We start from the raw sequence: 13,643 nt of genomic DNA on the forward strand, positions 1-13,643 counted from the left end.
AAAAACTGAAAGTAATAACCTCCTAAAAATTCCCTGGTAAGAATGTGATCATGGATGAAACAATAAAATGCTTATACTTTTCTCAGAGTTTCTATAAGATAATGTGACAACTATTTGTTGATGGATCCTGCATTTTTCAATAAATGAAAATAATTTCAAAATTGAAGGAAGACTTTATAAAACAAAATTTCCCATGGCATATATTGAGAATCTTATAAGCTTATATGTGTTTGTGTTAACTTATTCTTGTTGTTTTATACTTCTGTTCATTTGCACTTATGGCATATCACACTGTTAAGTTACATTTTATAAGTAGATGTGATTTTTTTTTGCCGTATCAGATACACATTTTTGTTATGCATTGTTTCTACCTTCAAAAAATGTTTAATCAGTGTGTTATTATTATATATATATAGCCTATATCATATGATTATTCTAAAATATTTTGAAGTTATCTTTAAAAATATCTTATTTTAAAAACTATTTAATCCCAGTTTGTCTTGTAAACATATGATCATAATACAGATCTTATAAATGCATGGTTATTTGCACAAGCCTGGCGAACAAAATAGTTGCATATTGGGAAGAGTGTGTAGCTCATCAGTTCATTATTTAGATGCTGCAATACAGTCTTATGCTTTGAAGTAACAATTTATTCTAGTGAATTTTGTAATAAGTGAGCAAAGTGTTTGTGTGTCCGTGTGTGTGTGTATATACATACACTGTAAACTACTGCTTGTAATTTTACAAGGACAGTCCTTAGAAACTCAGTTGCTGATGATATAACTTGAAAACTGCAAGGCAGACCTTTGTAAAACTGCAGATGGTACAAACCTCTGCATTGCATTTTTACAAGTGATATCATTGGCAACTAAGTTTCCAAGGATTTTCTTGTAAAAAGTACAAACATTTTTTGCAGTGTTGAAAAATATATGACAAGTGCTCTCAAAATTCAACATCCACATAAACATAATTAAATTATTTGTACAAAAAAATCATAAGAAAAAATATTGGATAAGTTTACATAAATTACCAATTATTCACATAAATGAAATAAATTAGTATCAACTTTTGAGACGGATATTAGAATTTAGTGTTTGTTTTGGGTCTGTAGGGTCTGATTATTGAAGAAATCCCATCTCTTATTTGTTAGTAGGCCTTCATGTAAGCAAAAAATACATCAGAATATTTTAATAGATTTCTGTTACTGATAAATATTTTGTGGAAATACACAGTATGGTTTTTTTAGTGTTAAATAAATTTTTACTGACTACAAATGTCTATCAATAATTAACCTAAACAAGAACATTCCAACGTCAAATATTTATCTCTTCAGATTATTGTATACATATTGTACACAACATAGAAACATACTTTTGTTTGAATTTTTGATAACAAATATTTGTATTTTGGAAAGAAACAAGAATGAGGCTATATTAGTTATTGCGCAGGAGACCAAATGACTACCTATAGTAATCAAAGAAGATCTGTTAACCAATGTGATATATAGGCCTTCACTTAATTAGTCGGAACACTAGAAAATTGCTTCATTCAAGTATTTTTAAGCATATTAAAACAAAAAAAACATGATTTTTTACATTACACAAGAATACCAATAACAGCTAGATTATGTTTCCTAATTGTGCATGTACCTACAACAGCTCTATGAAAATTGTTAGTTATTTGTTTTCCATTTGGCACCATAGACAGGATAGAGCTTATGCATATTACCAATCGACCAAACATAAGTGGTAGTATTAGTCAGAGACTTTTATTTAAAATTTATTAATTCGAATTGGTATTAATTTAATAACCTGTAACCAAAACAGTGATCCTGTATTCACAGTCCAGACACTTTTCAAAGTAAATAAAAATGTGAAATTCTGCTAGACATACCTCTTTGAAGTAAAGCTGACTTTGACTATTGCATACATATTTGCATTAGAAATAATAATTTTTTGTTTCTGGGGTGTCATTTTGACAAGCTTGAAAAATTTATTAAAATACATTTATTGGGCTTAATTAAAAATCCTTCACTTGATTAATATAACTTAAATCAATATAACTCAAATTAACTCAAACAGATAAACTCTTGTGTGTTTGCAGCGATCCCTAAACAAATAAAAACCTCAAAATGTTAAAAATTAGGTGATCAAGGTCGCATGTAATGAATGTTGCACCGTCTTTCTGCTGTTCAAGCTGCCAAAGCATTGGCGTAGTACGGTGCAGTTTTCAATGCTCTGGCCACTTTACTGCTCCAACCAATTACGCTAGACTATTTGGACGGTCTCCGGGTAAAAGGTAACAAGTCAAGAATTCACTTTTTGCAGGAGAAACAAAACTATTTGGACGGTCTCCGGGTAAAAGGTAACAAGTCAAGAATTCACTTTTTGCAGGAGAAACAAATAACTCTTAGATAAAAATTGAATTTAAACACTTAAATTTTTCTTGCATTATTCTTTTATTTACCAACATATTTACCAACATAGTTGCCAATGATTAAAAATGCATTACATATTCTAAGTATACTTAAGAGTTTATTGCTGGAATAAACTAAAAATCACCAAAATGTGACTTGATACCTTTTACCCGGAGACCGTCCCCATTTATAAACATACCGTCATAAATCTAAAAAAAAAAATCAGAAAAATTATTTATTTAAATGATTTTGTCATTGGTTACTATGTTTTTAAGTAAATCATATTTTTATTTACATGACTGAGGCAAAACAATTTTTCCATAAATTAATTTATATTTTATTTTTAAAAGAAAACAAGGTTGTGTAGAATATCATTTCTATTATATTTTATATTTCTTTTTCTAGATACCACGGCAAAAACTACGTTAATAAGAAGCATTTTAATAGACTGCTGTAAGAGCCATCATATAGGACTTAACAATACTTTTTCTGTGTGATGCACAATGTGTATGGCAGTTAACCTATGTGTTACTAAACATTGTAAACTCTACCACAATGAAAAATTCAGCTGTGAACAATTTTTCACAGGTAATTTGCTTTTTTTCTAGGGCACTTGCATCACTGTTGAGGTTCATTTGCATTTCGTATTTCCAGGAATATCTCTAACTCGTATACAAAAACTAATCGAATTACTATGCTAAGTACAAGATGTGACAAATCAGTAAAGCTATTCCAAACATGTTGTTTTGTTTACTGAGAGCGTGTTTGAGCTTCAATATTTTATTTCTGCAAAATATCTTTACTTTCATGCAGGGCCGTCAAGAGAAACTAAGGCCCTGGAGTAAATAATTTTATTGGTTCCCCTCCTTATTAGTGTGTATTATTCGAACCCTACAATCACAAACAAAAAATCTAAGGACTATAAATATTACTGTGGCCATAACTATATACATGATCTGCGAATATAGCGTAACTTTTAAGGTATTTTACAATAGACGTGTAATATACGTCCTACCAGTTTTAACCAAAGCATTAAAAATAAATCCCGAAACTCAACCAGGGTCCCTCCTGGCCTTTGGGGATTTCCATCCCTCCCCTGCCGCACTCTCTCGACTGCCCTTTTCTTTCATTTACCATTCGTGTCATCAAAGCGCTGGTGCTAAGCGAAGGCGGAGAGAAGAAGATGCATTGAAAAAGTTTGGAAAACTGCCCAAAGGTGTCTACTATCCAACGCGCTTGGCCACTCATCAACGATATTACGCGACACTAAAACAAACTGCAGTAACTACCTAAATATCAGCAAGTTTCAAGTTTAAGAAATATTTTAAATGAATTTTAATTGTACTTTGTGCCAATTGTTTAAATAAACAAGAAAAACTTTAGTACATTTTTTTTTATTTAAAGAATCTACAACATATTTATTCCTGTGGAAAAAAGTTATTTCATTTGAGATCATACAGGCATCCTTACTATTCTCATTTATTATCTCTTGTTTTATCAAAAAAATACTAATAATTTATTTCTATACCTAATAAGCAAGAAATTTCACTTCTAACACGTGTGGATTCTAAACACACATTCTTTTAAATAACTACTTTTATTTTATTGTGGCATAACTCTTATGGATTTTCACTATATCTTATAAACTGATTTAATTACAGCTTAACATCTCTTTGGCATTGATGCATTGATGGAATAAATAAGAGGGGAAAATAGGATTACCCACAAAAACCAACTGGCTCATGGGAATGTCTGCCATGTTCCCCACTTGTAAAACATCCGTGTTACACCCTGCCGGGGATTGAACCCAAACCTCCTTAGTGGGAGTTGAGTGGTCTGTCCACTGAACCACCATTAAACACGAAGCCACTTTAGATTGTTTTCACCACTTGCATGAACTACGATGTCTTATACCAGATTTAAAAGGCAAAAAGAAAAAAAATGCATTATTTTGGTATTTGTGTTTGAGAATAAAGTGGCATACATTCCAAAAGAAAACAAAAATATTTAAAAAAAAAATTTATACAATAATTTGTTACCAGACAAAACAATGATGTAGAAAATAACCCAAGATTGAGATGAAAATAATAAATAAGACTGAATCTATATCAAATTGCGAATATGGTTTCCATTAAAAATAACACTGAGACTATGTTCTTTCACACCACATAAAAGCAGTTTATAACAGTAAGGTAAGTGCACCGGTACTCGTCACTGCTCCAATGGTCGTCACTAGCAACTTCAAATGTAAATAATAGAGAAGTAGCTCAATATATCGCCAACTTAAATATTGACAAAAATTTGGTCTACGTTCTAGCTGAAATTACCACAATAGTTTTCGGAACAAACACTATTTTCAATCAAAAAAGTCTGTGCATCAAAAGTTCGTAGAGCAGTGAAGATAAATAGGGGAATTCCTATACTAAAACACTAAGGACATACGTGCACATTTTTACTTCTAATTCTGTAATTTTTCATGTTTATTCGTGATGTTTTGTGCTGAATGTGTTAGTTAAATGTTCTTGAAGAGGTGAAAGTGTTTATTTAAAAAAATTTGTTTTCTTTGTATGATTTAGTTAGGGTGACGAAAACTGGATCAATAAAAACCTTGTATAGCTAGTGTTCGTCATACCTAACGAGCACTGGTACATTTAATATTTTATTTAAAGTTGTGCTAAGTTACTAGAGTTCTTAAAAAATATTGGTTCTTTGTTGTTGATAGACAAAGTACATTATTATGATCAGATCCAGTAGTCGTCACCTATGACGACTTACGATGCATGTGTATGACGACTTCTGGGTCGGAAATTACTTTACTTTATTGATTGCAGAAATTGTGTAGGCATTGTTGTTTACATTAATTTAGGGATCATTCAATATATATTTTGACATTAATAAGTAAATTAAACATTGTAATGTGTCTCGTTCTTTAATTACAGGGCAAAATGCCAAAACGGAAAATACTGTTGTATGAAGAGTCAGCCATGGAAGCTGCTCTTAAAGATGAAGCGAATGGTATGAGTATAAAACGAGCAGAGGAAAAAAATAGTGTGCCAAGAAACACATTGTCCGATAAACACAAAGGCAAATCACCCTTGGGTAGGAAGATGGGCCCTGATTCATTTTTAAAGTTTACTTCTGATACCGCATAACATGCTATGTTATGTTGCAGCAACGAATCGAGTCGTATTGCGTACGCGCACAGTATGACGTCACGTAAATAATAATAAATAGAATATAAACAACTAACAATATTTGATAGTTAAACAGTTTTTGTTAACCAAGTAACAATTAAATCTCATTAGAGCGGCTTTATTATATCTCTTTTAAGATAAGAACAAAAAAAAACGTGAAAATACACGATAGTGAAAAACAAAAACATACATATTTCTAATTTGTAAAAAAAATACTTTGTTACGTTGTTTCTGTTCCAATCTCAAACTTTGTCTACACACATAATACCTTTAATAAACAGTAAAAAAACTTAAGACGAGGAATTTCCAAATTATACTTTACTTAATAAACAAACATCGTTCTTTGTAACGTAAATTCATAGAATATGCGCACGCATGCGTAAAAATATACGAGAAATGCGAGTAACAAAATGCAGCCGTGTGTAACGTTTCGTTACTAGACGACGCACCCGTTACTCAGTAACGAATACATACGGTTTGCTACAGCTCTATATATTTTCATGTTAGTTGTGCTGTCCCTCTTTGTTCCGTCAGTGCTGTAAGTAAATTCAAAATTTAATGAGGATTATTCATTATATTACTAAACGATCTTTATGAATTGCCATTTTGATGTTTAAAATATAGTACCAAATAAAATTTGAAGCCCAAATAGTACAATACTATCAATCTGGATCCATGAATTAAAACTAATGCAGCCGAAATCGCACATGACGACTACTGGCACAAATATGTGACGAACACTGGCAAACACAAAAATTTGCATGACGACTACTGGCTCGAAATCACACTTTTTTCAAAATTATAAATCTACAAAAATAATTTGTTTTTATCGAAGAGTGTTGGATAGCATTGTAGAGTAAAGTTTGAGGTTAAAAACAAACATGTAGGGGCAGTAATACACCTACGAGGTTATGCACACAATTTTTTTTTTTCTAAAACTCTTCTTAGCATGACGACTACTGGTACATTTACCTTAATTCCTAACACATCACACTCCAGGACAGAGTTGACAGTTCTAACCTAACCCATGATTCTATTAACAAGTACTGTATCTTTATCAAGTAGTGTAATTCCACTATAATCTTAGAAACCACATTGCTCTGAACTTCTCTGTGCATAAACGTGGGATGTAATAAACAATTATCTTCATCTTTGTCTGAAAGAAACATTTTTTTTTTCTTTAGTGAATTTTATCATGAACTCAAATAGATTGTTATTATCTGAACACAAATACAAGAAAGTAATTTGCACCTAAAGGAATGAATAGTTTAAAACATAGCTATGAATTTAATTAGTATATTAATTTTTTAAGTTTTTTTTTAACTTTGTTAATATTGAAAGTAGCAGCTTCTTGGTAAAAAAAAATCCTATAATGGTGTTTTTGATTGCAAATTATGCTGCTTCATTATCCTTCAAAAATGATGTTTTTATATTCCTACTGGATTCTAAAAAACTTGGTAGTAAGAAAGGTGATAAAGTCAGGGATGTCGGGGTAAAAAGCATTTAAAACAAGCCAATATTAGAGACTAAATTATTAAAATCACTATTAAAAAATCAAATAACTCAATTTTCCACCTATATTTGCTCATTTTTAATTTGTGACATCAAGACTTAGAGCTTTTCACAACTACCAAGTTTTCTAAAATCCAGTTTTAAAAAAAACTCAATTTTGTGAGCATTCATACTTTTGAATAATTTTATGTCATTTTAAATGTCTCTAACCTAACCAACCAATCACTTTAGTTACAATCACCCAGGCATGCAAAAATCTAAATCTAGCCTCCTTGAAAAAACAACAATAGAAAAATATATTGATTGCAAAAAATTTACACAACTGAAAGCAGTGAAAAATAACATAGAAAAAACAAAAATGCTTAGCACTAACCCAATAAAATACATTAAATGGAAATTATAATGAAATATTTTAATTACTTATTGTGTTGCACATCAAAACATCTAATTAACTCATAAATGCAAAATAAATATATATTTATTAACAATTTTAATATTACCATTAATGATTTATAACCAGTTAGTACTCCTTACATGAATACTATTGTTCATTTTAGAATGTTAAGACAATCCTGTATCATACATTGTAATCTAAAATATAACAAAAATTACAGAAAAATGTTAAAAACACAATCTATTAAGAGATAGATAAAATATCACATGTAATATGCAATGCTACTTTGGCACATGACTTTGTATTAATTCAGAATGCAGATATAATTTATTTAAGTTCTTCAGCCCCCTTTTGCCAAGAGCCCTACATTCAATATTTACCAAAATAATAATGTAAACGTTTTCTGAATAACATCTGTACATAAATATAATTTGGTACTTGTAACTTACAGGACCCCAACCTACCATCTTAAATAAATAAATTTTGAAATTTGTTTGAGAGATAAATTTATTCTATAACTAAAGCAGAACAGCCGATTATAAAAGTTAAGGTCACGATGTCCTACTTAGATTGGTCATATATTTCATTCATAAATGTTCTGAATGGTTGTTAGGGATGATGGAGTATTTTTTTTCTAGAAAGCAGCTCCAGTCATTTTTTTAATTTTAATTTATCGACTAATTTATATTAAACAGGCCAACAAGAAAAAAAAATTGTTTGGTGCCTAGAATTTTGGAACTGATTTTAGCTATAGTTGAGGTGCTGAATCTAAATACTAAACCAGGATTTTTTTTTCTATCAGCTCTACTTTTTGAGATAAGTGTGAAAAAAAAAAGTAAAACCAACTGCTTGACCAAAGCCACTTTGTCACAGGGATACCCAAGGCTGGGAATCCCCACTTCGTCACTGGGATACCCCAGGATAGGAACCCCATTTTTATTTCAACGCTTCAACTAAATTTAAGGTCAGTTTGTGAATTTTAGCAGTGCAGGATAGATACAAGTTGATAAAAAATGAGTTCCCATAGAAAAAGTTTTGTAAATCATACTGACATGTTTTGCTACATTGCGAAGAATACATATTAAAAGATAACAGAAAGACTGTTAGTGACCTTGTAAAGAGAGCTTATTATGGATACTATGGTGTTAAGCTCGGTGATCAGGATAAATCCTGGGCACATCAGGTACGTAAAACTTGTACAGAACATTTACAACAATGGACTAGTGGGAAAAAGTTTGGAATTTGGAGTACCAATGGTTTTGAGAGCACCCAAAAACCACATCAATAACTGTTATTTCTGTCTAAAAAATATTACTGTAATCAATCGAAACAACCGTAGCAAGTGGTCTTACCGTGATTTATTCTCTGCATGACACCCGGTCCCTCACTCAAAGGAAATACCGATCCCAGCATTTCACCAGCTTCCAGAACTTTCTGAGGACGAGTGTTGTCCCTATAATGACCCTTTTGATACTAATGAAGGTGACAGTGATTATGAGGGGATGTCAACAAATCCTCAACATTTCAACCAGGATGAGTTAAATGACCTTGTTTCTTGTGCCTCTGGAATAGCAGAGAAAAAACATTCCACTGGATTAGACAAGAGTGACCTGAGAGAAGACATGGTCATTGGAGAAAAAAACATTAACGAACCCTTACTTGAACGAGAGAAAATTATGTTTCCTTCACTGCATATCAAGCTGGGCCTTATGAAGCAGTTTGTAGTGGCTCTTGATAAGGACGGATCATGGTTTGCATTTATAGAGGGAAAAATACCTCACTTGAGTAATGAAAAAATTAAAGCAGGAATATTTAATGGCCCAGAAATAAAAAAAATTAATTAAGAACCAAGCCTTCGTAAATTTTATGAATGAGGCTAAGCAAAAATCATTGACTTCATTTGTTGCAGTTGTTGGAAATTTTCTGGGCCAACGAAAAGCAAAAAAACATGTTGAACTGGTAAACGATGTGCTTAAAAATTTCAAATCCCTTGGGTGCAACATGAGTATTAAGGTGCACTATTTACACAGCCACCTGGACCGTTTTCATGAAAATTTAGGAAACAGCAGTGAGGAGCAAGGTGAAAGATTTCATCAAGATATTAAAATTGAGGACCACTATAAAGGAAGATGGGATACGCACATGATGGCAGATTATTGCTAGAGTTTAAAAAGGGACTGTTTCAAGATATATTCAAGTACCTACCTAGTTCACAAAAAAGAAGCTTCCGAAGTGTTAAGTGACTAGTTGGTTCCATCGATGACTTGGTACTATCTTTGTATATATAATATTAGTATATACTAATAATATTTGTTTAATATAATGATATTTGCATAGTATATTTGTGAAATTTAATAATAAGAATTTCATGTTTAATTTTTAGATTTGATTCATGGATTTAACCTAAAATAACATAAAAAGTACATTTCACTAAAACGTTATATCTTAGACATTTGACCTCCTCGGCAAAAACTAATGCCATATTTGAATTCAGGGCACCAAATTCATAATAAATCTGCTCCAAATACCACAGCAACAAAACTATTGTTGGCCTGTTTAATAAAAAAAATTAATTTTATGTGTCTTATTTTATATAAATTTTGTGTTAGTATGATCATTTTTAAGTTCTATAACATTGGTAATACTGTAGACTCCCTATTATCTGGGTTAATGACTGGCAAGGGGTCCACAAATAACCAAAAAACAAGGTTAAAGCAATATCAAAAAAACCAATTTCTTTTTATCCCAACTATCTAGACAAAAACTGTAACACCCGTCATTCAAAGTAACGCCCTAATTCGTTCTAGTAAAACAGAACGCTAATCAAAATAATTTGTTTTCTTAATAGGTAAATAAGCATGAACTAGGTTAATTAATATTGGTAAAAATTCTTAAAAAGGGACTTTTACATAAAGTAAAAATAAAATCTGGAAAGTACCTTTTTAGAACACTAGAAAAATCCTACATATACCCTGAAAACCGCATTTCTAAATTCCTACTGGTTTCTGAGAATCACCATTAATAGGTTTCATTGAAGCAACTGCTGCCATTTTTTGTTTCCCATGTGGGTCAGTGTGTGTATATAATTAGGAGAAACTGAGTTAATCTGTGAAAATTGTTGATTAGCCTACATAAAAAACATAAAAAAGTAATTTGAAATCATGTGAACGGTTGTTTAGCTACATCTTAAATCGGTAATTCCTAAGCAACCGTTAAAAATATTTTACGGAATTTTTAATGTAGCTGTACTAACCCAACAAACTGTCCATGATGTTTTGAAGTATAATGTAGCTAACCTAACGTAATCGACCATTCTTGTGATTTTAAATTTTTCGCTGCCATTCAAATCGTTTGTTACATGACTCAAAATACAACTTTAAATGCAAATGTCAGAAAAAAAATTCCATATTGCAATTAGTTATTTAGGTAAATATGTAGTTGGGCGGTATTTGCGAGAAAAAAAATGTTAAAAATCCGAAAATACTTTTATTCTATGCTCTTTAACTTCCTCTTTTCATTAAAAGCGGCGGAGGTAAGAAATTCCAAATACTTTAGGAGATATCAAATTTTTTAATTTCATCATATGTAGTTCAGCGGTATTTGTGAAAAAAAATGTTTAAAATCCAAAAATACCTTTATTATATGCTCTTCAACTTCCTCTTTTCATTAAAAGCGGCGGAGATAAGAAATTCAAAATACTTTAGGAGAAATTGAATTTTTAAATTTCATCACAATACCAGTGCATTCATGTGGCCTTGACCATTGTTTCTTGTTTACGAGTATCTATTTTTTTTATTGGATAATGATGTCACGTGATTGTTCGTGATAGGCCAGAATTCAAATGAACCAATACGTGATTATTTAGTTCATTTATTGTTTAAAACGGTGTTTAATACCGCCTCCAACTTAGGTGAGTTTTTAACGTTTTTAATTTTAAAGTCTTATTTGTTATTGTTGCGCAAGTAATAAGTAACAATTAACAAAAAAAATTTACGTAAGTTGTTACAGTTCATCCTTTGTCCCGGTTTGTTAGGTCAGGTCAGTTACACTATAAATACTTTAAAACTAAAGAACCATTGAAATTAATTCATATTATTTTTAATGTACGCTTAGTTTCAAAGTATTTATAATGTTACTGACCTAACCTAATCGACCATTTTCATTAATTAGGCATTCACAAACACATGACAATAAAAAATATTCCGGCGGCCGAATGATTACACAGGTATTGTATAGCAAAATAAGAACGGTGATATCTCCTAAAGTATTTGGAATTTCTTATCTCCGCCGCTTTTAATGAAAAGAGGAAGTTGAAGAGCATCTAATAAAGGTATTTTCGGATTTTTAACATTTATTTTCGCAAATATCGCTCAACTACATATTTACCGTTATTTACAAAAAAAAATACAGCAAATAGAAACATTAAAATTAAAACACTGTAAATGTGTATTCTTGCAGCTTATGGCCTACAAAAATAAGTCAAATAATAACTAAGTGAAAGTTTGGTTATGTTAGGTCAGATATATAAATAATAAGTAAAATATTTGATAAAATTGTAATTTACATATTATAAATGTAGCTGACTTAACCTCTCCAAACTTTCAAATTAGTTTCTTGTCACGTTATTTCCCAGAAGCCAAGACACATTTACAGATAATACAAGTTTATTGAATTAAATGTTAAATTCTTACTAAACATTTTTATTTCAGCATGCTTTAGTTCCGATTTGAAAGAAGTCTTTCATTGCACCTGCATACATAGAGCAAAGATTAGATTGTCACATGACACAAAATGTAATCAATCACATGATTCTGGCTGGTATGTTGCTGACCAGCTGCAAGCCCTGAAATAGCAGTTGGCTAGCTTAGCAGTGCAGCACCGCACGGCCGACGACAGTCCCATTGTGGCAGGGCCTTGTCAACAGCTATAACCTACATCTTATCACACTTATTGGCCAAGAAAACTCACTAACAAAACACAATACAATTCTACTTCTAAGTCGCTCACCAATACTAACAAAAAGGTGTAACTCCTGCAAGTATCGCCCACTAATCACAACGTTTAAAATTACAACAATAAACAGCTATTAAACGGCTTAACGACTGCAGATCTTAACCTTATGTTCCGCCTGGAGGTTGTAACATAAAAAGTAATCAGTTTAAAGATACTTTTTGACACCGAGAAACTGCACTTCCAAGCTTTATAACATGAAATACCTAACTGCAAAAAAAATTATTGGAATATTGCTACTCTTGTCATGAAAATCCACTATAGAACCTCAAAAATAACTGAATCATTTTTACACATCAAGATAAACACTTAATATGAAAAATACTTTACTATGCCATTGTACATTACCCACCAGACGTCGAAAAACGCTTATATTGTTGTAACATATTAACACTAATCATTGAAAAGTACTGTTTACTACAATGTCACTTCAAATAAACACAAAAGCTATAAAACGTGAAATTGTCAGTACGTGAAAACTTATTTTAATATTTCAATGATTTATCTTTAATTGTTACCTGTTTTTTTTAACAATTGGGGAATTCATTTTACATCTAATCAAAACAGAATTATTTGCATATCGTCCGTGACATCGCCAAGATAGCCAACTGTAGTTTCGATACACGTCCCGACAATTTACGCATTAATTTATAAATTCAACTAACGTTATCTAGTTATTTTTGGATGAATTTATCTCTAAACAATTTAATTTGGATTTGGATTAAAAGTTTATATTTAAACATAAAATTAAGTTAAATACCAACGACGCACGGGCAGCCTTTTTTTCTCAGACTAGAAAGCCAAACGCCCGATCGTGCATCTTCGGTTGTTTTTTGTTCATTGTAAATAAATATGGCGGTGTTGATAAAAGAATACTAATAGTCAATTAGGTTAGGTTAGGTACATTATAAATACTTAAAAACATTGTGGATGGTTGATTTGGTTAGGATAGCTACATTAAAGATACGGAAAAAAACAAGAACTTCGGGGAACTTCGGGTTTTGGCTCTCTCGTCTGTGAATGGTTGGCTGCCCAATGACGCACAACTATCTCTATGGGAACCCTACTTAGAGGTGGGTTGTTACAGCAATGTTCAGTATCTGTTCCAACCTGA

At 31.4% G+C, this 13,643-nt stretch overlaps 1 protein-coding gene across 4 annotated transcripts in view; it reads right to left on the bottom strand.

The window, feature by feature from the left end:
- Nucleotides 1-13,323, bottom strand: part of LOC134529370 (myotubularin-related protein 4) — a 263,105-nt gene extending 249,782 nt beyond the window's left edge. Inside the window, exon 1 of one of the 4 annotated variants that reach the window (XM_063363357.1) lies at nucleotides 13,048-13,323. The gene's annotated coding sequence lies outside the window, so the exon portion shown is untranslated. The other 3 variants (XM_063363359.1, XM_063363356.1, XM_063363358.1) reach the window with 3 other exon arrangements.
- Nucleotides 13,324-13,643: the final 320 nt, after the last annotated feature.

Source organism: Bacillus rossius, chromosome 2 (assembly GCF_032445375.1).
Source record: "Bacillus rossius redtenbacheri isolate Brsri chromosome 2, Brsri_v3, whole genome shotgun sequence".
Lineage (NCBI taxonomy): Eukaryota > Metazoa > Arthropoda > Insecta > Phasmatodea > Bacillidae > Bacillus > Bacillus rossius.